The following is a 25,343-nucleotide window of genomic DNA, read 5'->3' as shown; positions in this document are numbered from 1 at the left end:
TGCCCGTTGACAGTCACCTGTTGACGGTACTTCTCAGTGTTGTCGGGCAGGGGGGCTCCTGGGACCATCTCCCTATCCCCGAGGGAGACTAATGTCATGGCTGCGGGCTCCCACCACTCGGTGTCCTCTATCTCTTCCTCTTCTAGCGCTACTGTGGCGATCTGGCGCGCGGGTGGACTAGCAGCCAAGAGTTTCTTATTCAGGGGGCATTTAGGATCACTGGCATAATGCCCTGGTTGCTGACATCTGCAGCAGGCTATGCTGGCTCGGTGACCCTGTCTACCCGAGGGGGGCCCTGCTCTGGTCACGGGAGGAGAGCTTTGGGACTGGTTTCGGGGGGGCTACGCTGGGGCCCGTTCTGGGACCCTCGCTGCCTACCTTGACCTCTCCCTCCTCTCTGGCGGAAAGATCCTTGTTCGTTTTGGCCATAGTCTCCCATGGGCCCCCCTAGGGACTCGGGCGTTCACCCAACGATCTGCCTCGACAGCAAGCTTCGGTGGGTTTGTCAATTTGCTGTCCAGAAGGTGCTGTCTCAGTTCCACAAAGCAGTTTGTGGATAGGTGTTCATAGGCGATGAGGTCGAATAGTCCTTCTAAGGTGGTAACTTTGCTGCCCTTGATGCACCCTTCTAATGCCCGGCTGTAGAAATTCACGTATTCTACCCATGTGGTGCGGGGGAGGTTCTTGCAGTCTCGTAAGCGCTGCCGATACATCTCGGGAGTGAGCTCATATCAGGATAATATCATGTGTTGGTAAGAATTCAGGAAGGCGGAGGGCAGGTCCAGCATGGTGTCTCTTCCCTCACTGAGGAAGCGCCCCCACAATCCGGCCCCCCAATCCTTTTCGGGCACCCGGTGGGAGGTCATGGCGACCTCGTACGCTTTGAACCACTGCTGGATGTCGTCCCCTTGTAGTACTCTTTTACTACATCCTTGGGGATGTGTACTTTGGCCACCACCGGGGAAGGGGTTTCTCGGTTCCCCGGGGGTCGGGTCTTTTAGCTTCTTGCTTTCAGCTCAATTTCCTTTAGGCTGCGCTCGAGCTGGAGTTTCTTTCCCTCATGCTCCCTCTGGAGCTTCTTTTCTTCTAGTTCCTCTTGTAACCGCAATTTTTCGACTGCCAACTTTTTCTCGGCCAGCTTGAGCTCTCCTATCTTAAAGCTCTAGCATTAGCTCTAGCTCGTGGGGTCTGGTTCGCTCTTGGTCTGTCAGCTCCTCTTGTGACAGACCCCTTTCAGTGCTGGGACTCCGGGCCAGGTAGTTGGTTCTCTCACCTTCCCGAACGCTGGGTTTGGTCTGCGGCCCTCCCTCTCCGCCGTCTCCTTCTGGTGGGGGGAGGGGGGCCCGGACTCTACCCAGGCTGTTAGGGCTTTCTGGAAGTCTTCCTTGGTGCTCAAACCTGTGGTAGCGATGTGGAGTTCCTTGCAGAATTGTTTCAGTTCTCTGTGGGTATAATCCTCCAAAAGGTCCTTTTGGAATGTGGGCTTCTCGCTTGTTCCGGTGGAACTCATGATTGCTCTTTTCTTCTGTTGTTCTTGTGTCTTCGTTCAGGTAGTGTCAGTTGTTTTCCTGTACGATATCTAGACGTAGGCTCTGATCCCGTCGCTTGCCACCAATGTTAGAAGGGGCGATCCCAGGGGCCAGGATATACTCTCCCGACCACCCCGTGACACACCTCTCCCAGAAATACTGTCGAGTCCTAACGTGAGGTCCTCGCCGGGGAGGACTCCGGGTCTAAGTTCGTACACACTGAGCTCACATCGCACTTATGAACGGACACCACACCGTGGATTTCAGTAAGCAAGTTCTTTATCACACAGTAGAGTTTTAGGCAAAATGAACACGTATTTACAAGCGATCGAGGGATCGTAAAGTCTCGGTTATAAGGAGTAGGGAAGCGGGACAGTCTCTGTATTAGGCCAGTACGAAGCGTACCCTGCGCACAGCTCTCAACCCTCGAGCCAGGGGGATACGGAGGATGGTCGTACGGGCTGCTCCACTCACTTCTTCTCGATCCAGCTCGTGTTGGTAGCGTCGATGGTCCAGCCGGACCAGAGTACTCCTCGATCCGCGATGAGGTCAGCAGGGCTCGATCCGGAGTGAGCAGAGTGTCTGTCAGTTCTTGAGGAGCCAAGACAACGTCAGCAGGGCTCAGGGTGTTCAACGAGTGTCCTTAGAGTTTCAAGGATGAGCCCTGACAGCGTCAGCAGGGCTCAATAAGTTCCTAAGTTCAGTCTTCTCCCCAAGGGGTGAGCCGCGATCAGATCAGCACGGCTCTCTTGTCCAGGAAACAACTGCCCACTAGTTCTTGGGCGGGCCTTGATATAGCGCAGTGGCCCTTTGATGTCCGGACCCTCGCAGGCGGAGATCTCATGACTCTGGGCTGGTCGTCGGAGTATTCCGTCGGCTGGCCCTTTGATCCTTTTGAAGATGCGTCAGGGGATTCCAAGATGCCCAGCAGGGTCTGGAGCCAGCTCTCTGGGAGGCCAAAGGTGCGATCGAAACTAGCCCACAGGGGAAGGCCAGGGGTGTGAGAGAAACCAGTCTCCCATGGGAGGCCGGAGGTGCAATTGAAACTCTTTGGTCCTATTTCACTCAGGAAGCCCTCTACCCCCCCCCCCCAGCCGGGCATGGCGCGTCTGCAGCCTAAGTTTCGCTGGGAATGGGGTCGGGCAAGGGCTATGGAGTCGGGGACCTCGGGAAGGGTAATGGCAGCCGGTGGCCCTGTGGGGTGATGCAGGTTCGGGGCGCCCAGTACCGGGTGGAGCATGCAGGGGATGGTCGTCCGTTGGTAGGGTCGTGTAGGGAGCGGGGCGGACAGGGAATGGGACGACCAGGGGTTTCGGGGTGCAGGGTTGGGCTAACTGGGCACTGAGGAACGGAGGGGGGGAACCACGCCACGAGGCCAGGTCCAACACTTATGTTCTCTTTAATATGGGGCCAGTATTGGGCTGCTTTAGTGTACGACCAAAGAATGTGGAAAATAGCCACATCTCCTAGATTCTGGTTAGTTCGTTGTAATTTCTGTGTGTAGCAGTTTGAGTCATAAAGAATCTTGAAGTTACATTTTCAGGCATGTCTCCCTGACCTCCTTGCATTGAAAAGCAATGTATTTAACATTGTTTTTGAAGTGCAGTGAAAGGCATCCTGGCCAGTGTAACCTGAGCAATTTTGTGACCGGGACAGAGATGAGAGATTCTATGACCAAATGCTCCCCTGTTGTAATAGCCCATTGTATTCTAGTATGCCTGTAGCAGAGAGGATGATGGGTTGTTGTCCTAACTCTCAATCTAGGCATTTTTTCAATTGAGCTTCTCTCCATTTAGAGGCATTTAGTTCTTAACTTAATAACCGAAAGCCTTCTAAAACAAATTCCTTAAGTCTTGCATTATCCTGTTACCTGAGCCTATCCGTTCAATTAAAAGGAAGATCCTTTCATTTGGGATTTAGTTATACCCTTTTTTCTGCTTGTAACTTGATGACTGTAAGTAACATCTGCACTGCTAGTGTGGTGGAGAGTATGATTAGGTTAGCCTCTGGCATATAAGAGTACATATGTGGTCGAGGTATGCTTCCAAATGGTGTGCTGCAGTATGTAATTTTGATATCTTAAATTTTTTTTTTTTTAAAGAAAAAACTTTTTATTGATGACTATGTATAAAATACAAAATAACACAGTATTATACGGAGCTTTACATTGATTTGGATCTTGTCTTTTCTCAACCAACTCAGTCTATTTCTAATCTGACTATACTAAGGTGTTCTGTTCGTTATGTGACTGAGGTTGGATGAAGAGTCCCCTGCGGGGTTTATGGATATTTCCCCTATACTCATTCCACTGTCTCCATATTTGTGACCATTTTCTAGGACATCCCCTTGATTCGTATATTGTTCGCTCCATCAACCGATATCTTAAATCTTGGTATTGCTGCTTCCCTTATAAAAAGCTTTATGCTCCAACTTCCAGACAATTTAATGGTAACCATAACTTGTAGGAATTCACTTTGCTGTCCTCCTTAGGTTATTGCATTACTTATTGGCAGTCTTGTAATTGAAGATTACTTTTTTTCTGATAGATACCTATCATTCCACAATCCTCATCTTTTTAATATTCTCCAGGCGTTCGACTTAATCCAGAAACTTTCCATCTGTACCACTGCATGCCAGAAGGTGGTGCCTTTTTTATCTACACCGATGCTATACAGCGCTGAAAATTGTGATGGGCCTCTATAGGTGGGACTCTTGTGTGCTGACATCAGTTCCCTTGTTTCTGAGCCAACCCATGCAGATCCTGAGCTTCCTTTCATCTGAGACTCCTACTTACATATTTTACACAAGTTATTTCAGTGCGCAATGGATGTCACCCCCTAAACAACTGTTTTCAATCCCCATAGAGACTGTTGGAAACAAATGTCTGTGACGGAGCCAGATCAGGTTTTCATGTGGTCCTGGGGCCTAGCCACGACTCCAAGGCCTGTGGTAACGGCACGCTGTTAAGGCCTTCGGGGAGCGCAATGCAAAAATTTGTTGGCAAGCATATTAAGACACTAAGCCTATACTGTTCCAAGTCTGCTCCCTGTCCACATCCTACTCTTGTCCCATTCCTGGAGTCAACGGGGCCATTCGGAGGTCGGTCTTCGTCACACTCCCAAGTTCTCAGGCAAGCATAGGGAAACACAAGAATTGAAAACGGTATCTCTCTACCCCCCCCCCCCCCCCCGCCCAGTGCCACTCTCATTCATCTGACTAGTGGAAATGGCAGTGTCACTCATTCCAAGCCTGCTCCTAAATTTGGACGACTTTGGACCCCATGCCACCACTAGTTCTGGCACTACCTGACTTTCCTGGTCCTTCAGCCATGCTGCATTGAATTGAAAAGATCTGCACTCTGGCTCTTTGGATAACTGCCCTTTCCCTCTGGCGCACCTTCGGGCTTCAAGGAGCTGAGAAGGCTCCCATCTGAGATACCACTGGCGGGTACTTCCTCTGTGCCGGCTGGACTCCACACTTGTTTTGCCTCCGCTTTCTGTCGGCGCCACAACACATGCCGGGCCCACGCACGCTGAGGCCAACTTCGCCAACTGGAGACGCAGCCCCAATTGTGCTCTCCAGTGGCAAATTAATGCTGTTCGGACCTCGACTGGCATCACACCTAAATCCGCCAGAGTTGCCGTTTCCCCCCACTTGAATTACCACAGGCTCAGTAACATTCCTTGCATTCCCTTTATGGTACTAATTTCGATAATTATTTACTAAGGTGATGAGTTTGCTCAGCCCTACCAAAATGACAACTGGTATGAGAACTTACAGGAAGCTAGTGGCCTCAATACCATCCTGGAAACAGGTCGGTCTTCTCTTGTGGACCAGCTGCGGAGGAATTGGCTTCCTATGACATGGTGATGCGTAGGGTGGCTGAAGTTCTTGACTTACAGCTCCCCACATTGGAGGTTAAAACCAGTGTATTAATAGAAGTCCTTCAGCCAGGGCAAACATCTTCTGAGCCCCTTCCTCCTTTTACCGAGGGGCATTGACGGATACCTCATTGGGGGATTGGGCCAAACCTTGTTCTCGTCTTCCGGTCAGTGGACAGATTGCTAGGCGAGATCACCTGGCCCCTGGAAACACTGCTTTTCTTTTGCAGCACCCCTCACTAGGACGCCTAGTGGTTGAGGCTTCCACTAGCTGCTCTAATCCAAATTGATTTCCGACCATTCCCTCATACAGTAAGTGTGCTTTTTCTTCTACCAGGTTAGTCCTCCAATGCTAGTTTGTTGTGATGCTGTTCACACGCCCATTGGGATTCAGCGTCTCCAGTCCTCCCTGGTGTTGCTGAAGACCTTCCCTATGTATTCTCAGGCCATTCATAATGGTTTAGATGCTGTCAAGTTCATGATTCGTTGTGGCTTGGACACCACTATGGCCTTGCTGATTACATCAGCAAGGCCATAGGCGCCAGCGTGGTCATTCGCTGCCATCCATGGCTGCGATTGACTGGGGTTTCTGGCGATGTCAAATCGTCCCTGGTGTACATGTCTTTTGACGGGACTCGCATGTTCAGGGGGAAAAGCTAATTCTGATCTTGAGCACTTTGAGAGCAGGACTACCGCCCCCTTTCCGCCCCACCTTGCCAACCGCAACAATCCAACGCTCCTATGAAGGCTTTGGTCTATGCTTCCCTTACAGCCAACCCGTCCAACCCTACAGGAAATGCAGCTGTTTAGAACTAGAGGTTATGGTGCCAACCACCATTGCGGCCATTGTCAGTGAGCCACCCAACCTACCAGCCCCTCTCCGGCCCCTGATACCAAACGCTCTTTAGCATGCCTTTGCAGGGACACAGCCACACAGTTTGAGGCAGACTTCACCAATTCTTACCAGGTTGACAAGCGATCATGTCTGACTGGTGGGTACTAAGCATTCTACTCAAGGGGTAACCCTTGCTCTTTCGCTCTACTTTGCCACACCTGCCCCTATCCCCTCAGCGACTGAGGCAGGAAGTGCAAGTCTTGTTTGTCAAGAAGGCTATTGAGAGGGTGCCAGAAGTAGGATGTGGTTATTTCCACTACTTTCTGGTGCCGAAGAAGCACTTAGGTCTTCGGCGTATCACAGATCCGCACCCTCTCAATACCTTCGCCCGGGAGAAGTTTTAAATGCACACCCTGGCCCAGGTCTTGTCTGCCCTCAACCCTGGCAGACAGATTTATCTTTAGACCTGCAGGATGGCTATTTCCATATTCCTGTCCTGCTGACCCACCATAGTTACCTATATATCATGGTGGTAGAGGAGCATTTTCAGTTCACTGTTCTCCCCTTTAGTCTCACCAGTGCCATGGCTGAGGTGGCAGAACACCTTCGATGGTCAATGTTGCCAGTCTTCCCCTACCTCTACTCCCTGTTGTGGGACATCAAAAGTTTCTCATCCAAAAAAATTGAAACTAGATCCTCTCTACCCTAAATGAGCCACCACTAGTCTTCACCCCTTAGTGACACCTTGGTGCTGAAGATGTGGTAAATTTTAATTACCTATGCGGAATTTTATGCGGTAAAGTTCAATAAGAATAACTCAGTCAAAAATAAGAGGCAGAGTCCGTGGCATCTGAGTTTTGTAAGGGTTTTATTCCTTAAAAAGGAATTGGTTCGAACCAGGTATCATGTTCCATCACCACAAGGGTTCAGGAAGGGAATGGACATGGACATGTACAATGTTTTATTAACAGAGCATCATATATATAGTCAATGCATTACAGTAGAGATTGATGCAGAAGGCGTAACAGCTGAGAGAAACGAGATAAGAACACATGTACGTAACAGAAGGCGTGCATGAGGGCGTACACGGAGGTGTGTGCTAGACAACGTCACTTGAAACGTATCACAGGTGGGTGGATCCATAGAAGAATCCTGCAGTGTCAGCAGAAATACATGGCAGAGATGCGCGCGCAGCAGCATGACGTGTAATTGACGTGGAACTGGAGGGTGAAGGGGACTTGACATTTAGCCCTACATGAGGAGACAGAAGTCTGGGGTGTCAGAACAACCTAAACCCAAATCATATCTATATCTTGTGTTTGAGGAACTGTATTATCTAGAAGGAAAGGTCTCTCGGGCAGAGGCTATTCTATACTGACTGCTAGTGCGTGCATATGCGACTACGTGTCTACGTGTAAAGCAAGGGGGCCATGGGCCTACCATGGTAACAGGAGCTATGAATTACTTGCATGGAGACAGAAAGCCGGGCCCTTTGCTCTGCAGCTGGGAAGGATGTTTTCCTAAACTACTAGACAGGAATGTATTTTCGAGGAGCGGAGCAGATAACTTGAAGGCTGAATACAGTCTTGGCAGGCAGGCAGGCCGAGCCAGGCACCGCTCGCCGCACAGGGAGTAAGGCAAAGGTCAGGAAGCAGCAGACTGTAGTTTTCAGAAACAGAAGGCAGAAAGGGTTCGATGGCAGGAATCAGGGCCTAACTCACCAGAGCTAGTAAAACATGAAAAGTGCACCATGTAAAGACGTTGGCAAGGCACACTTAGGAACCGAATATCCGACCCATTCATGGTGGATCTGAAAGAGGACATGTTACTGTTGGACGCAAATGTATTTGCGTCTTCATAGCTGGAAGTGGAGGGAACATACATGTACTTGAAGCACGTACATGGAGTCGTTGGGGTCTACGATAGGGGACACAATTGACCATAAAATTCATATTACCTCATTCCCTCCTTGTCCCCTACGGACCCTTCATGATATATCAATCCTCATTAATCTATCAATCTGTTCATGTAACATCATTTGCTCTTCTTTCTTCTTACGGTGTTTTGAACGTGGACTTGAATGAGGAATACATGATGTGGCGCACAAGCCGCAAATCGCTGGCCCACATTGTAAACATAGGCAACAACTGAATACTATGAGAAGGGCAATACCTAGGAAGGATAGGACCTTCCATCCCCAGGCTGATAACACGCTCCAGAACCAACCGGACCAAGTCCAGGTGCCTGGATCCTGGTGTATCTGACTTGCAATCTTGTGAAGACGGGTTATGGCTCTATATACTGATGGCGCGTTTTCTGGAATGAAAACACAGCAGCTCGATCCGATGACTCTACAGGCTCCGCCCCTATCGGCCAGGATGACGTCAAGGACGAGACTATTTTGAAGAACAACAATCCGCATAGCAGACTGCTCCTCCGTTAAGTTGCCTAGGGCGGAAGTAGTTTCATTCACTACTGCTTCGATGGTTCTAGTTAATTTTCGTATCAGTTTACTATTAAAGACAGCACCTAAATAGGGAAAGAAACCTTTATTGAAATCTGTGTATTGCTCCCATGCCGTTTCAGTATAGTCGACAATCGGGAGATCTCTCTGTGGTCTATTATGTACTAGATGGGTGTCCCTATGATAATCAGGAGGGGCTAGGAACACGGGTGGCAGAAGGAATGCAATGTAACAGGTGCCATCCCAATCTAGAGGTAAACGTATATATGCGGTATGACCACAAACGAAATAGGAATGACGGGAAGCTTTAAATGTAGACTTGCCCTTATCACTGAATTCGATCACAGTAGTACATTTACTATGACCCAGGTGTACTGAACCATTCTTTCTGACACATAATTCACCTTTGACTGGTAGTACGGACGTAGCGGGCAAGACTGGTTCGGTTTCGGATTCAACATTTAGAATCATAAGGTTAAGTGTAAAATTACCTAATCCATATACTTCATTTTCTAGATCAGTCCCTGTTCTCTTGGGAAGACCCTCCTTGTCAGGGAAACATACTTTATGCAGAACTGTGTTCAGATTTCCCCTTACCCAATTGCCCTGGTAAACTACGGAATCAGAATCTAAAGAATTAATTAAACTAAATCATGCACCACAGGAACCATTGTGTGTGAACGGGTACGGGAAGAGGGGCAGAACTCCGTTGTATTTCTGATAGGGAGGGAGTCGGCCACATATCCAACAATTGGTAGCATTGCTGGTCTGATGGGAATGATGTAACATACTAATGAATGTGTTGTTGCGCAGCGCAAGTCGATAAGATAACTCATGCGGGGGCAGTTCACTGAAAGAGTGCTCGACACTGTCATTTGAAGAAGAATGTGCACGTTTGAAAATAGGGTAGTATATGTGTAACAGTACACTTGCAGCAATAATCATAAGACTCAGAAAAAACATAATCAATAGTGTCATAATACAGTGACTGCGCAGTGATTTACAATATTCACGTTTCTTGAGCTGTTTCTGTCTATCTCTCTCTCTGTTGGGGTCTAGGGGATACATGTCAGAAACTCGTCTAACCGATTCACCTAGGGGAGGACTTAAACAATTAAACTGTCTGACTTGCTAGACCTCAATTTTAATTTATATTCTTGAGAAGAAGTTTTCTCGGCCAAGGGGAGTTTTGAGTCAGTCTGTGGAGGAGGGCAGGGCTGGGAGTTTAGATCTGGCGGTAGTCCATGGCATTTTTTGATATGACTCGAGTGAAGCCAACCCTTGCGGCCCTCGACTTTGATCGCTGTCCTTGTGGTTAAAAGTACTAGCTTCGGTGCTTGCCAACGGGGCTCCAGCGGACTTCTCCTGTCAAAATTCCTTACGAAGACGAGGTCCCCCGGAACAACTTCATGCGGCTTCACCTCGGTGTTGTCGGGAAAAGCTGCAGCAACCTGTGAACAACATGATTGTAGTGTAGACATCAAGGAAGCAAGGTAATCTGTCAGCATATTACAGTCAACATCAGTGATTTTGCGAGGCAGAGGCGTCCCCCACATATTCGGTGGCCTACCAAAGACCACCTCGTACGGGGATAGCCCTGTTCTAGAGTGTGCGATCATTCTCATGTAAAAGAGTGCAACTGGCAAAGCTACTATCCAGTCGACACCTTTCTCTCTACAGATCTTGGCAAGACGAATTTTCAGAGTCTGATTATGTCTCTCTACGAGACCTGCTGCCTCGGGATGTCGGACACAGTGGAACTTCCATTGATAGCCGAGCAGGAGAGATACCTGCTTCATAAGCTCGGACGAGAATGGCTGACCGTTATCGGAGTATACGATGCGGGGCAAACCATATCTGGGGAAGAATTCACGAACCAGCTGCTTGGCAGTGGTCGGAGCAGTGTAATCTGGGACTGGATATGCTTCTGTCCAACGGGAGAGTGCACATACAACTACGAGGACATATTTGAATCCTCGACAACGTTCCATCTGGATATAATCCATCTGGAGGACTTCAAAAGGGTGATCGGGAGGATGAAATCCACCTTGCTCTACGGGAACGCTTTTACCTGGGTTGAACTGACAGCAGATCATGCAAGTACGCACTTTCTGTTTGGCTGCTGCTCGTAAATGTTTATTGAACCAGAGGTTTTGAATACTGTCTAACATGGCTTTTTCTCCTAAATGTGCAGGACTGTGTACTGTGTTAATGATTACTTGGACCATAGAGTCAGGGAGGAACCATGTAGATTTTCCCTTCGTCATCCATCCCTGTTCTGTCTGGATCCCTCCTAGTTCAGTCCATTTCTTGATTTCGTCTGGTGTAGCATGTGTCTGTATATCAATTACATCTAGGGCGGGATCCTTAACTGTCATACAATGTGTCGGTGTCTGGACTATCGTCTTTGTCAGATCAGTTGCGTGAGTCTGAGTCTGAGTCTGAGCTGTATGCTTGGCTGTTCGGTCTGCCAGGTCGTTACCCTGGGAAATTGTATCTGTGACTTTCGTATGTGCCTTGCACTTCATGATGGATATCGCTGTAGGCAGATGTATTGCGTCTAACAGAGTTTGAATGAGGGGACCGTGCTGAATTTTGGCTCAGTGAGAGGTCAAAAAACCTCTCTCTCGCCACAGGACACCGAAGTCGTGTACGACTCCGAATGCATAACGTGAATCTGTGTATATGTTAACTCTCTTGTTCTTAGCTTGAATACAGGCTTGGGTCAGAGCGATGAGCTCTGCTGCTTGGGCTGACAGTGTCTATACAATTTGTTTCTATGACTTCAGTTTCTGTCGTGACTGCGTAGGCGGCCACTAATTCTCCTGTGTTTGTTCTCATGCATGAACCATCCACATAAAGTGTCAGGTCTGGATCTGGTAATGCGGTGTCTGTCAAGTCTTGTCTGGGTTTCGTCGTAATGGTAATGACTTCAATACAATCATGTGCCAATGGGTCTGTCTCACTTAATGGCAAAAGTGTAGCAGGGTTCAATGTGTTGCAACGTCTGATTTCTATGTGTGGCTGGAACAATGTCAATTCATAACCTGTCAGTCGTGCTATAGTCAAGTGCTGGGTCTGTGTTCGGTTTAAAAGAACTTCCACAGAATGTGGAACTTGTACTGTCAATTGATGTCCTAACACTATGGAATCACTTTGTCTGATTGCTAGAGCTGTTGCTGCTACTGATTTCAAGCAAGCAGGCAGAGCCTGGGCTACTGGATCCAATGTACTAGAAAAATAAGCACACGGTTTGTATGAACCTGCTTGATCTTGGGTGAGTACTGACAATGCAGTACCTTCTCGTTCTGTGACAAAGTGTAAAAGGCTTGCTGTAACATGGTGTCGCTAAAACTGGTGCTTGACATAAGGCTTTCTTTAAGTCGTCAAAAGCTTGTATATGTTCCTGAGTCCAAGGGAGGACAGTCGATGTCGCTGCCTCCTGGGTTGTCAACTGTATGAGTGGTTTCGCTAGAAATGCATACTGAGGGATCCATTGTCTACAGTAGGAAGTGAGGCCTATAAAGGCTCGTACCTCCTTTTGTGTCTTGGGTTGTGACATGTTTACAATTAACTGGATACGGTCAGGTGTTAGCTGTCTCCCCCCTTTGGACAGCAAGTGCCCAAGGTACACCACTTGCTGAACACAGAATTGCAGCTTCGAAGGGGACACCTTGTGCCCCTTGTCAGCCAGGAAATGCAAAACCGTCAGTGACGCTTGCTCACATTCAGGTTCGCTGCGGGCGGTGATCAGTAGATCATCGACATACTGTAACAGGGCAGTGTTGTCAGGCATGTGTATACTGTCTAGTTGTCTTTTCAGTGCTTGGCTATAGATGCTGGGACTTTCTGTGAATCCTTGAGGTGCGCGTGCAAATTTGAAGCTTCGACCATTTAAACAGAATCCGAAAAGGTATTGGCTTTCCGAATCAATTGGGACACTAAAGAAGGCGTTCTTCAGATCAATTACAGTAAAGAACGTGGCTTCGGAATCAATGGCAGTCAATAAAGACGAGATATCTGGGACCACGGGGTACTGTGGTACGATGCATTTATTCAATTCGCGCAGATCAATAACTAATCGGTAAACTGGGGGTGCATTTGGGTCAGTACGTTCAAGAATTGGAATGATGGGGGAGTTACATAGATTCGAGTCGGTTTCTACAACCACTCCTTGTGCAATGAGCTCGTCAATTATTTTCAGTAAAGCCGCTACAGCATCTGGAGGTAACTTATATTGTCGGATTCGTGGTAAGACTACTCCTGGCCTGAGTGTGACTCGATATGGTGTAATGTGCATACAACCTACATCAGTGGGGCCTTGTGCCCATAAATGTGCAGGAACATTCTGTAATCTGGGATCAATATCTCTCAACACATAGTGACCCTTAAAGTCACGTAAGAACAATCTTACTCTTTCCGGAGAACAGCAAATAACAGCTCCTAGAGCTTTCAGTGTCTTAATACCTAACAAGTTTTCTGGACATGATTTCGTTAATAACAAATCTGTAGTGCGAGACAATGGAGCAACTAAAAGAGGTACTGGTTTCGATACTTCATTAACAATAGGTTTGCCTGAAAATCCAAGGGAAACATTCTGGGAGCCTGAGAGGGGTGCCCCTGGGACCTCGTCATGACTTATCGTTGTTCGGCTTGCCCCTGTATCAATCAAAAACTTTCTATCTTTTCCTAACACTTGGCTATGTACGTAAGGACCCTCTTGATCTACAGGAACCTCAATAAGAGGCAAGCCAACCTCCCTCTCTAGGCTGTTTCATGTGTATCGCTGATAATCGGGATAATCTGTTTGTGCATACTGGTACATCTGTTGCGTTGCATGTTGTGTTGCGGCAATGGGCTGTGGCTGTGGTATTGCTACGGTCTGTACTGTCTGTTGTGAAGCTTGCATAGGCTGGATATTCTGTGATACCCGTTGTTGGACCTGGTCCTGTCTAGGAGGACGCGGTCTTTCTTTAGTTTTACCTGTAGCTATATTGTGTTTCAAAACTGCACAATCATTTATATAGTGACCTGGCTGTTTACAATAGTTGCATGTCCCTTTAACAGGAGCTGCTGAATTATTGGACTGTGTCATACCCTTTTTCTGACCGTCAGCTGGAACTGACTGAGCAACTAACATTTTCATTTTCGTGTCTTTCATACGTCTTTGTTCGTGATCATGTTCTTCTCTAATTCTATTCTGGTGATACTGTAACATTTGTAACATTTGTGAAGGCGTGTTTGCTTGCCATGTGCTCTCGACTTTCAGAACACGATTCTTAACTTGGGGCAGAGAATTTTCGACCAATTTGGATACAAAAAGATGTGGATATGACTCACTACTTGGTTTCAGGCCACTATTAATAACAAAACATTTCTCAAAACGGGAATAAAAATCACAAGTGTCTTCATCGGGTTTCTGTTTGCAGGCTGAGATTGCATCCCAGTCCTCCTTTTTCGTTGCTAACAAACGTGGCAAAACCTGTACTAACAATCCTGGTAATGCTTTAGTTTTGTCCCCAAGCCCTAGGCCTGGGGTTCTAGTATTTTCTTCGTTCTCTAATGCAGCCCAATCAATCTTTTGCTCTCCCACCTCCCATTCTTTTTCTTTGAGTTTCTCGTAAATACCGGCAGGCAATAATACTTTCAATATTTTCATGATGTCGGGATAGGTATAATCACCCATGAGTAACATATCTTTTATTTCACGGTGGAAACCTGCAGGGTCTTTATCGTGACTAGGCACTAGTTTCTTCATTTCTAATAGTTCCATTTTTGTTATGGGCGTGTACACAAACACACGTCTAAAGGTATTATCATCATTTCTGACTGGATGCACTTCTCGCAAGGGATTCTGTCTGTCTGTGTAATACATTTTTCTTTCTACGGGTGGAGCTGGAACAAACTGCGGATTCAGGAAAGCACTAAATCTGTGCCGATGTTCTAGAATTACCTTTATTAAGTCAGTACCTAGACCTCTCCATCTATTCGAGAGTAGCTCTATTAAAATATCAGGTAGGGGACCTGGATCAGAATGTTGGCCTTTGAACAACGTAAGGAGATGCTGAATCATATATATTCCAGCTAATTTCTGTTCATCAGGGGAAAGGTTCAAAAAGGTCTGCGCTAAGGCGTCATCACTATATTTATCAGAATTGTCAGCCCATTGTACTGCTGACCTGGCCAATTCTTGTTCATCCATGGAATTTGAGTACATGGTACCCCATTCGTTCTTGAAGTATTTTATCGGTAGCCTGAAATATATGTTCAGGAGATTTCGGATTTGATATAGCAGAGAGAAAAAGTCTTTTGCTTTCTGGACGTATTCTTTTCTTAAGGTATTTTCCCTTACCTACATATGCTATTGTCCCTTTGTCTGACTGTTGCGAAAGTTCTGCTAGATCCTCTGTTTCCTCCTCCTCTTGCGAGGAAGTTGGATCGTCTAATTAAAGATCTTCGTCAGGTGCTCGCTGGGCATGTATTTCTATTATTTCTTTACGGACTTTTCTAACCATATGATGTACTTGGTTTTCCTTATCATGTTTACCCTCCGACATGTTCTGGCTCCATCTAATCAGTCTATCCATTTCACTTTGCGGAAAACCTGCCTGATCGTGTTCCCTTATTAAGCAATTAACCAAAAATCGCATTAACAAACCTTTAGTCTCAACTTTCTGACGTGACATGGCTTCAGCAACAGAATCCGGCCCTTCTCCTGTTCTAATAAAATCGTACAATTTGTCTAGGTGTTCTGGCATTCCTGGTAGTAACATTAAATAGTCTGTAACGCGTCTCAAACGTAAGGACGCTAATAACATGGGGCCTGATGTACCAGGCACTGGGTCATATCTGCAGTCTGTAAGCTCTCTTCTAAGTAGTTCGGCCGGAACGCCTTTCGGTGTCCGTGCCTTTGCTAAATCTCTCATCGTAATTCGGTGTATCTGTGGGGGTGTTTGATAACCTCCCGTAGCACCTCCTGAACCGGAGGCTTGAGCATAACCTGACTGTACTTGCTGTAGCTGGGTTGGGTCCTGGGCCGCGCCAGTCCCAAAAGGATTTGATGGATGCAGTTGTTGAATACCGAGGGGAACAACGGGAGCAGGTGCGGGCAACGGGCCTGGAGGGATCTGGAGTTGCGGACCTGGGAGCTGAAGCTGTAGGGGTAGGGAGATGTCAGCAGGAGCAGGCGGTACGGGTACATGAGCAGGTGCAGAAGTATATGAGGGAGCTACATCGTCTAGATAAGAAGAAAGGAAAAGGTCTTTTGTGGTCTTGTGACGTACTTTAGTCGGAACTAATGGACGGGGCAGATCCTTCGGTATTTCCGGAGTGGCCTTAGGTAAACCCTCGGCCAGAAGAGGATACATACCATTCATAAGAGTGTTTCGTTGTCGGTCTACTTGTTCTGCTTTCACTCGTATCCCCTCTTCAACTAATACGTTTTCTCGGGCTTTGTCTGAATCCTCTTTACTTCTCTCTGCTTTTCTGAGTGCTTTCTCTGTACGTCTGTGTGATTCTTTACGCCATAGTTCAATGGCATCTTTCTGTGACTGTCTGGCTTTCTTTTTCCCTAATGCTTCTTCTACTCTCATGATGCAATCGGCATCCCATGTCCCAGTAGCGGGCCATCTCTGATTCTCTGCTAAATCTTTGGTGTAATCCACCCACATATCGAGATATAATACAGCATCTAAGCCGTGTTTGTGGTACATAAAATACCCTGGAGTGTCCCTGGGTGGAATGGGAACAGCTTCCTCGAGTATCCCTTTTCTAGTTCCTATCTGTCTTAATTTAGAGAACAGCGGCATGTTTCAGCCGTGCTACTCGGTACTTGATACTTACTCGGATTTGGACACAACTAATACAATAAACACGATAATGTAGATCGAACAATCACTCATACCACGACATTAAAACACATTTAAACATTTTGAAAAACGAACAACAATAACTAGAATAAAACTAGCTACCTCCATACTCGATATACTGCTAAACAGTACAGATACACCGCTAAACATTGCAGACCGGGTCTGTGTACCCAAACCCGTCCTGACCGGACACAAATTAATGCACCCGTCTAGATGCGTCCCCAGCAACGGTACTCACCGGGAAGCACGGAACAGAAGGCCTCGGAAACTCGACACTGGACTGGACCCTGGACTCGACTGGACTCGACTCGATTCGTGACGTAGGTACGTCGGAACTTCGGAACTGGTGGGCCTCTAAATACCTCGGACTTTGCTCTCTCAGCTAGGCTCTGGTCGGGATCCTCCGCACTCCTCACCGCCTCGTCTGGGTGTCGATCGCAGCCTCAGTCACCTCCGTTGGCCTGAGGGAGATACAGGAAATCCTGCGGGTACGCGTAGTTGTCCTTCACGGCTGTGGCAGGGGACCGGCCTGCAACGCACCGCCGGCGCGTAAGGTGGGGGAGGGGTCCCTGTTCGGGCGCCAATTATGTGGTAAATTTTAATTACCTATTCGGAATTTTATGCAGTAAAGTTCAATAAGAATAACTCAGTCAAAAATAAGAGGCAGAGTCCGTGGCATCTGAGTTTTGTAAGGGTTTTATTCCTTAAAAAGGAATTGGTTCGAACCAGGTATCATGTTCCATCACCACAAGGGTTCAGGAAGGGAATGGACATGGACATGTACAATGTTTTATTAACAGAGCATCATATATATAGTCAATGCATTACAGTAGAGATTGATGCAGAAGGCGTAACAGCTGAGAGAAACGAGATAAGAACACATGTACGTAACAGAAGGCGTGCATGAGGGCGTACACGGAGGTGTGTGCTAGACAACGTCACTTGAAACGTATCACTGGTGGGTGGATCCATAGAAGAATCCTGCAGTGTCAGCAGAAATACATGGCAGAGATGCGCGCGCAGCAGCATGACGTGGAACTGGAGGGTGAAGGGGACTTGACATTTAGCCCTACATGAGGAGACAGAAGTCTGGGGTGTCAGAACAACCTAAACCCAAATCATATCTATATCTTGTGTTTGAGGAACTGTATTATCTAGAAGGAAAGGTCTCTCGGGCAGAGGCTATTCTATACTGACTGCTAGTGCGTGCATATGCGACTACGTGTCTACGTGTAAAGCAAGGGGGCCATGGGCCTACCATGGTAACAGGAGCTATGAATTACTTGCATGGAGACAGAAAGCCGGGCCCTTTGCTCTGCAGCTGGGAAGGATGTTTTCCTAAACTACTAGACAGGAATGTATTTTCGAGGAGCGGAGCAGATAACTTGAAGGCTGAATACAGTCTTGGCAGGCAGGCAGGCCGAGCCAGGCACCGCTCGCCGCACAGGGAGTAAGGCAAAGGTCAGGAAGCAGCAGACTGTAGTTTTCAGAAACAGAAGGCAGAAAGGGTTCGATGGCAGGAATCAGGGCCTAACTCACCAGAGCTAGTAAAACATGAAAAGTGCACCATGTAAAGACGTTGGCAAGGCATACTTAGGAACCGAATATCCGACCCATTCATGGTGGATCTGAAAGAGGACATGTTACCGTTGGACGCAAATGTATTTGCGTCTTCATAGCTGGAAGTGGAGGGAACATACATGTACTTGAAGCACGTACATGGAGTCGTTGGGGTCTACGATAGGGGACACAATTGACCATAAAATTCATATTACCTCAAAGACAACCCTGAAATTGGTAAAGATGTTTCCTCCACCAGAATTATAGCTATCTCGGACTCTTTTGTCTCATCAGAGCTATAAAATAAGCATCCTTCAAGTTCAATTTTACCATCCTTTCTTCCTCCTGTAAAATATCCCTTAATAAATGAATATCTTCCATCTTGAAATGCGTGAACAGAACAAATCTGTTCACCTCCCTTAAATTTATCAGTGTGCCATCCTTTGTCTTTTTCACCCAAAAAAATGGTTCTCACGAAACCTCTGCAACACTCCTCTACTTTCAGCACAGCACCCTTTTTCAACAACTTACCTGTTTTGCTGTTGCTGTTTACAAATCCCATTAGTGATTTTTTACAAATTTTTCGCTCCCTTGATGTGCTGGTGTACTTGTCTGTCGGAGCGAGTCACCGGCGTCAACGCTATCTTGTGTAGCGTTCTAGTTGTTAATCTGCACTCTCCCTATATAACGGAGGTGATCCAAGCCCGCGGTTGATACCTAATTACCAGAGCCGTTAGGTTTCACAATTTTTTGTGTGTTGGGCATCTTTGGTTGCAAAAATTTCAGGGGACATTGTGTGTGTGTTTTTTCGGTACTCATTTTAAATACGCTCTTTTAAAAAAACGAATTCTGCCATCTTTGCACTTTTTACCTGTATTGCTGCTACACAGTCACTCACATTTCACGCTCCCTTGATGTGCTGGTGTACTTGTCTGTCAGAGCGAGTCACCGGGGCGACGCCATCTTGGGTAGCGTTCTAGTTGTTAATCTGCACTCTCCCTAAATAACGGAGGTGAAGCAAGGGCGCAGCGCGCGTGCCAAAGGCGAGACCGTCTGTGCCTCGGACGCTCTTAGCGCAGGAAACGCTGCCCATTTGGTTAATTCGAGAGAAGAGCTTGCTCGGATCGATATCTAGAGAGTTGGGATCCCGGGTAATGCAAAGGGAACTGGGCCGGGTAAGCATTCTTTTAAGAAGGCACCGCTTGGAAGTCTTAACTGTGGACTGATTAATGTTAGGTCGCTGAATAAACATCATGCAGAGATCTCCACCTTACTGGACGACTATGACTTTGATGTCGTGTTTCTTACTGAAACGTGGACACGAATAGACAGTGAGGTGGAGTTAGGCTCAGCCTGTCCCCCAGGCTAGAAAATTCATCATAAGCCTAGGCGAGATGGAAGAGGCTAGGAGTGGATTATATTCATAAAGATATATGGAATATTAGCCCCACTTAGCACAGAGGACATTCCTGGAGTTGTCATTAGGGTTTTCACTCATAGGTACTAGGGGCATCCTGTATACTGGCCTATTGTGTTATAGACCTCCAGGGATTGCCAGCCATGTCTACCAAGAACTAATTGATATTATATAAAACTTATCAAACTCTCACTCTAAGTTATTGGTTCTTGGAGATTTCAACCTATGGGAGAATGGTAGCTTAGATACAGCTGTTAACACCATGCGCGCTAGCGGAATTCCGCTCGCATGCTGGCATTTGCGAAAACGCATGTTACGTGACGAGCTGGGCTCGTCATCAGCGTGTGAGCGGGCTACGCCATGACGAGCCCAGCTCGTCATCCGCGTCGAAGGGGTTAAGTAACGTTGCTAGGCTTGTCAGAATGTAAATCTACAACAGCTGGTATTACAACCCACTTCCCAGAAGGGCCATGTGCTTGACTTATTTTCGCTGACGAAAATAACCTAGTTATAAAGGAAATACTCCCTCAATGCTGGACAGACCATTTTTTAATCTTTCACCATAAAAGTCGATAATCTTCAATATCATGATGGCGACAGGTCATCTACTCACACTAGGAGGGCTTGGTCCAAAATAACTACACTATCAGACCCCCCCCCCCCCCCCCCCATCCCCCCTGCTGGTGGATGACAGTTATACCTTGCACGATTCGGTGGAAGGGAATTACCTGAAATTGTCATCAGATCACTAGCTCACTGGACCAGTTAGCACCTCTGAGGAAAGTTAAAAGCCAAAAAAAACCTCAGCTCCCTGGTACAACGAAGAACTTAGGTCCATGAAGACTAGTTGTGAGGAAGTGGAGGAGTAATTATCTGGAATCAGACAAAGTAGATAAGGAGTTGATGGGGAAGGCCAAGGTCAAATATTTTGAGGAGACTATTCTACAGTCCACTAATAAGACTCAAACCCTCTTTGACCTTGTGAAAGGTCTGGCTAATCCAGACCATGCTAAGCCTAACATTCCAGCATCACAGGAATTATGTTATGATGTGGTTCCTTTCTTGGAGGTGAAAATCAGTAAAATTTTAAATAGTCCTAAACCATCGGGAAAATGACGTTAGTCACCATGATACCGGAGATGACATGCTAATAAATTGGGATATAAAAGAGAGAACATGCGATAGTACTGAACCATTTCCAGGTTCCCTCATTAGAGGAATTTAATGCAATTGCTGTTGGTATCGCTTCAGGTTCTCCACTGGACCGTCGCCCCCATAATTTTGGAAACTTTTTGGCAGCAAACCTTTCCCTTACCTCTATCATATCTGCTGCCAATCCCTAAGCAGTGCTGTAGTTCTGGACTGTTGGAAAAAAGCAGTTGTCTCCCCGCTGTTGAAAAAGGAGTCTCTGGATCCCCAATGCCCCGCTAACTACAGACCAATTTCCTTGCTGCCCTATCCAATTAAGATTGTGGAGAGGGTTGTAACAAAATCCCTCTCAAGATACATTGAGGATAACAAACTGCTGGTCGAGGTCCAATTTGGGTTTCGCCCCGCACATGGAACCGAAACTGCCTTAGTTGCAGCTTTGGATGACCTAAGAATGCGGGCTGACAGTGGTCAAGCAGCCTATTTGGTGCTGCTTGACATGTCAGCCGCGTTCGATAGTCAACCATCGGATTTTGTTTGAGAGGCCGGAGCAATTGGGTGTTGTGGGGGGGAGGGGGGGGGGGCAAGAGATTGGCTGCATTCCTATCTCACTTACAGACAGCAGGCAGTGACGCTATTGCCGTTTACCTCTCAGTTTAGGGATGTCAAACAAGGATTTCCTCAGGGCTCGGCCATAAGACCAATCTTGTTAAACAACTATCTTCGCCCGCTCATCAGCTTAATAAAATCCTTCGGCATTGATGTCCTCAATTACGCAGATGACACACAGCTTATTTTTGCGATGGATGGCGATAATGCAGTCTCTTTAGAAAAATGTCATAATTGTCTACATAGGACAGCAGCGTGGCTGAAGAAAAACTCCCTACAATTTATTGGGGAAAAAACTGAAGTAATGTGCTGTACGTCGGGCAAAATTCAACGCCCTCTTTCAGCAGACTTTTAGCCAGATACGCTCAATAATCCCTGTGTAGCTGCCAACACAGTACGTAACCTGGGAGTGATCCTGGACAGCCATCTACAACTAGACTGGCAGGTTTACAAAACAGTGAGCACTTGTTGTCACCTGCTCAGAGCTCTCCGGAAGATCCTCCTGTTTTTACCCACTTCTGCTAGATCTTTAGTGGTACTGAGTATCGTCCTGAGCAGAATTGATTACTGCAATGCACTCCTTCTGGGTGCTCCAGGTTCCTTGTTAAAGAAATTACAAAGAATACAGACTATGGCGCTAAATTGGCATTGACCCGGCCACGTGGAGCTTCGGCCTTAAAAGATCTCCACTGGCTGCCTGTTATTCAGAGAGTAAACTTCAAAGCACTCTGTATTGTCCACAGGGCTGTACACACAACTGGGCCTAAAATCCTACATAGGAAATTTGCATGGTATGCCCCTGCCAGATCCCTGCGTTTTGCCTCTGCGAACCTGGTCTATGTCCCTCGGGCAGAAAAGGTCAGAATGAGTGGAAGATCCTTCAGCTACACAGCAGCCAAGCTGTGGAATGCACTACCCCTGGAACTTAGGCAACTGAATGCCCTGTCTCGGTTCAGGAAGGAACTGAAAACTAGACTTTTCCCCAGATAAGTGTTCTTGGACAATTCTGCTCTGTCCCTGCTGGTTGGTAATCTTTAAGTGCCAGGATACCTGTTGGGTGACAGCTGCGCTATACAAGTGTACATTACATTACAACCCTCTTTGTTCCACCTTTTGGAATGGCATCCCTACAAACTCCAGTGTATCTCCCTGCTATACCTTTAAGAGGGAATAACCAGAAGTAATCTCCATGAGCACATTGTGATCCTCCAGAGCTTGATCCTCTTCCTCTGTCCCTCTTCCTGACCTTCCCTGCTAAGGGGAAAAACTCTGAGGCCTGGAAACATCTTCCGCATCCATGTCACCCAATTTCAGACTCCTCAAAATAGCTTTAATTCTCCATGCAATTAGACCTGCATTCCCATTTCCTAAAAGGCAGATCACTGTTAGACTCCAACCCCTCAAAAGCTCTGTATCAATGTGAATTTCTCTCATATGTGCCTTCTAGCATATCGAGAATTTGTTCAGGTGGCCCAAGAATATCGAACAGTTTATCCTGGCTCTGCTTTAATGGCCTCTCAAAAGCCTTATGTGCCTGCCTATTTAATTTAAATAAAGCTATCCATTCAGCATCTAAATTGGGAATGATACAGGTCACCTGTAATGGGCCAAGAACACAATGCTTTCGTAACTGCCCGTACCTCCCTGTCAAAACTTGTTCTAACTTACTCCTTTATAAACCTGCCCTAGTGGTTAGCAATCTGCACTGTGCAGATGTCTTGTATCGTCTCCTCTCCCAAAGGAGTCTTAACATCTCTTGGTGTTGATTTCTCCATTTCGTAATTGAAACCATTAAACTATCTTCATTCTCTAGATCCAATATACATTTGTCAAACTTGCCTTTCTCAATTGTAAATTCACATTCAAAATTCTCAATTCCACTATGTGGGATCCCCTGTGCGCCGCTAAGGACACCTGCGTGCTGTTCAAAACACCCTTTCCTTTTTGCCACCTTGAGCACCCCTTTCCTGAAAATCAGAAGCATTAAATCTTTCTGCTATTTATCCTTTGGTAAAAGATTTTTAGGTGTTTACCTCCTACATGACATCACATACATAGCAATTCTCCTCCTCTGAGCCTTCCTTGAATCATAGGCTATTTGTTTCCTTCAAGACAGACCCCATCTCACTTTGGATGAATCTCTTACAAATCTTCTGATGGACTACAGGGAAATCCACATCACACCTATCTGGTTCCCCAGATGTTAGGCGGACCGGGAGGGTCGGCCGAGGATAAGGGGAGCGGTCTCCGGGGAGAGCCGTCTCCAGCGATCGTACAGACAAGTAACTTCCCCCCCACAGACGTACACCACACAAGGATAAGGTTCAACGATACTTTATAAGCAATTCTTTAAGTACGAGAAAATGGTACAAGGAGGTCTGGACTCAGGGGTCCCCTCGGTTCTGGTCTCTGGATTGGGAAAAGGGTAGCGGGACAGTCTTGTTACCAATCAGGTAGATGAAATAGCTCACAATCCTCGCGCTCGGCGTTCTAGATGATCGGGCCGCGGCGGAGCCAGCAGGTCCCGGGATGGTTGAAGGTAGCGACGGTCCGCGGCGGAGCCAGCAGGTCCCGATGAAGGTGGTAGTTACAAACGGTCCGCGGCCACGCCAGCAGGTCCCGACGACGATGAAGGTTTCAGAAGGTTGCGGCAGCGCCGGCAGGCGGGATGATAGTTCGTAAGGCAGGGCTACGGCAGCGCCAGTAGTCCGTCAAGGATGAGTTCTTCTCTGCGTCTCTCGACTCCAGGATACAACTGCCTTCCTGCTCTGGAGCTGCCCCAGTTATAGGTATGAAGGTGGTAGTTACAAACGGTCCGCGGCCACGCCAGCAGGTCCCGACGACGATGAAGGTTTCAGAAGGTTGCGGCAGCGCCGGCAGGCGGGATGATAGTTCGTAAGGCAGGGCTACGGCAGCGCCAGTAGTCCGTCAAGGATGAGTTCTTCTCTGCGTCTCTCGACTCCAGGATACAACTGCCTTCCTGCTCTGGAGCTGCCCCAGTTATAGGTCTGGCGCCCTTTGATGTCCGGACCCTCGCACTTGGAGGTCGGGAGGTCCGGGATGAGGGAGTCCAGACACCCAGCAGGGGGGTGGAGCCAGCGCCTGGGGGAGCTGGGGGCGATCGGCACCTGGCGGGGGAGAACCATCGACACCTCTTTCTCCCATTGACCTGCCAAGTAGTCCGCTCACCTCCTGGGTGGATGGTGGTGCCGGGATGTCGGGGCCTGGCCAGGCCCAGGGTTAGGGTCGATCGGAGGCCACGCGGCCTCGTGGTGCTGTGTCCAAGATGGCGCCCAGGCCGGGCGAGAGGGCCGGTAGGGAATCGGGCCCATGAGGTGGAGATGTTCAGGGGCAGGGGTCCCATAGGAGACGGGAAACGGGTGGTTGTTGCGTGTAACATCTGAGGAGCCGGGCTCGGGCCTGGTCATGCGGGGAGGGAGCAAGCCCTTCATGTGGCCTGTCCAACACCAGACATATACTCTATCAATTAAACCAACCACCCATCAAGTTTCAAAAAATGTCCACACGCACAAGTAACTGTTCTTTACCACGGTTTCATGCCCTTATAAACTATTTCAAATGCCTCGAATTGCATTATAATATGGCCCTTACTTAGTGTGGACCTGGAGTGCTCACGCCAATTCATTTCCTTGTTTTTCAGTCCATTCCCGTCCATTTCAAGATGGCAGCGAAAACGCGCAAGACTTGACACAAGAACCCCCTTATCTTTATTCTGCAATCAAACTGTGTTATATAACATTTGGTTTATTGGTAACTTAAAGTGCAGCATCTATCCCTGATCCATCTGTAATACTTGTGCGATTAACTGGTTCTTTTCCCAGTGGTTCTGGTCTAGTACTTGTAGACATTGTTAAACTAATATTATTTCACAGAACACAGGAGGCGGGGCTTTCATTATATCACAATATCCCTTAAATAGTACATTCTGTAGCTCTTTGCTTTTTACTTTACTGGATATTCTGGCAGAAGCCTTGAGATGAAAGTCTGTTTGGGAGCACAAGAACCTACTG

At 47.4% G+C, this 25,343-nt stretch overlaps 1 protein-coding gene across 1 annotated transcript in view; it reads left to right on the top strand.

The window, feature by feature from the left end:
* Positions 1–25,343, top strand: part of IGF2BP3 (insulin like growth factor 2 mRNA binding protein 3) — a 1,069,372-nt gene that overhangs the window by 515,480 nt on the left and 528,549 nt on the right. The gene's annotated exons all lie outside the window — the stretch shown is intronic.

Source organism: Lissotriton vulgaris, chromosome 10 (assembly GCF_964263255.1).
Source record: "Lissotriton vulgaris chromosome 10, aLisVul1.2, whole genome shotgun sequence".
In the NCBI taxonomy this organism is placed as follows: Eukaryota; Metazoa; Chordata; class Amphibia; order Caudata; family Salamandridae; genus Lissotriton; species Lissotriton vulgaris.
Note: the sequence above shows the minus strand (reverse complement) of the source record. Positions and strands in the feature narration are given on the sequence as shown.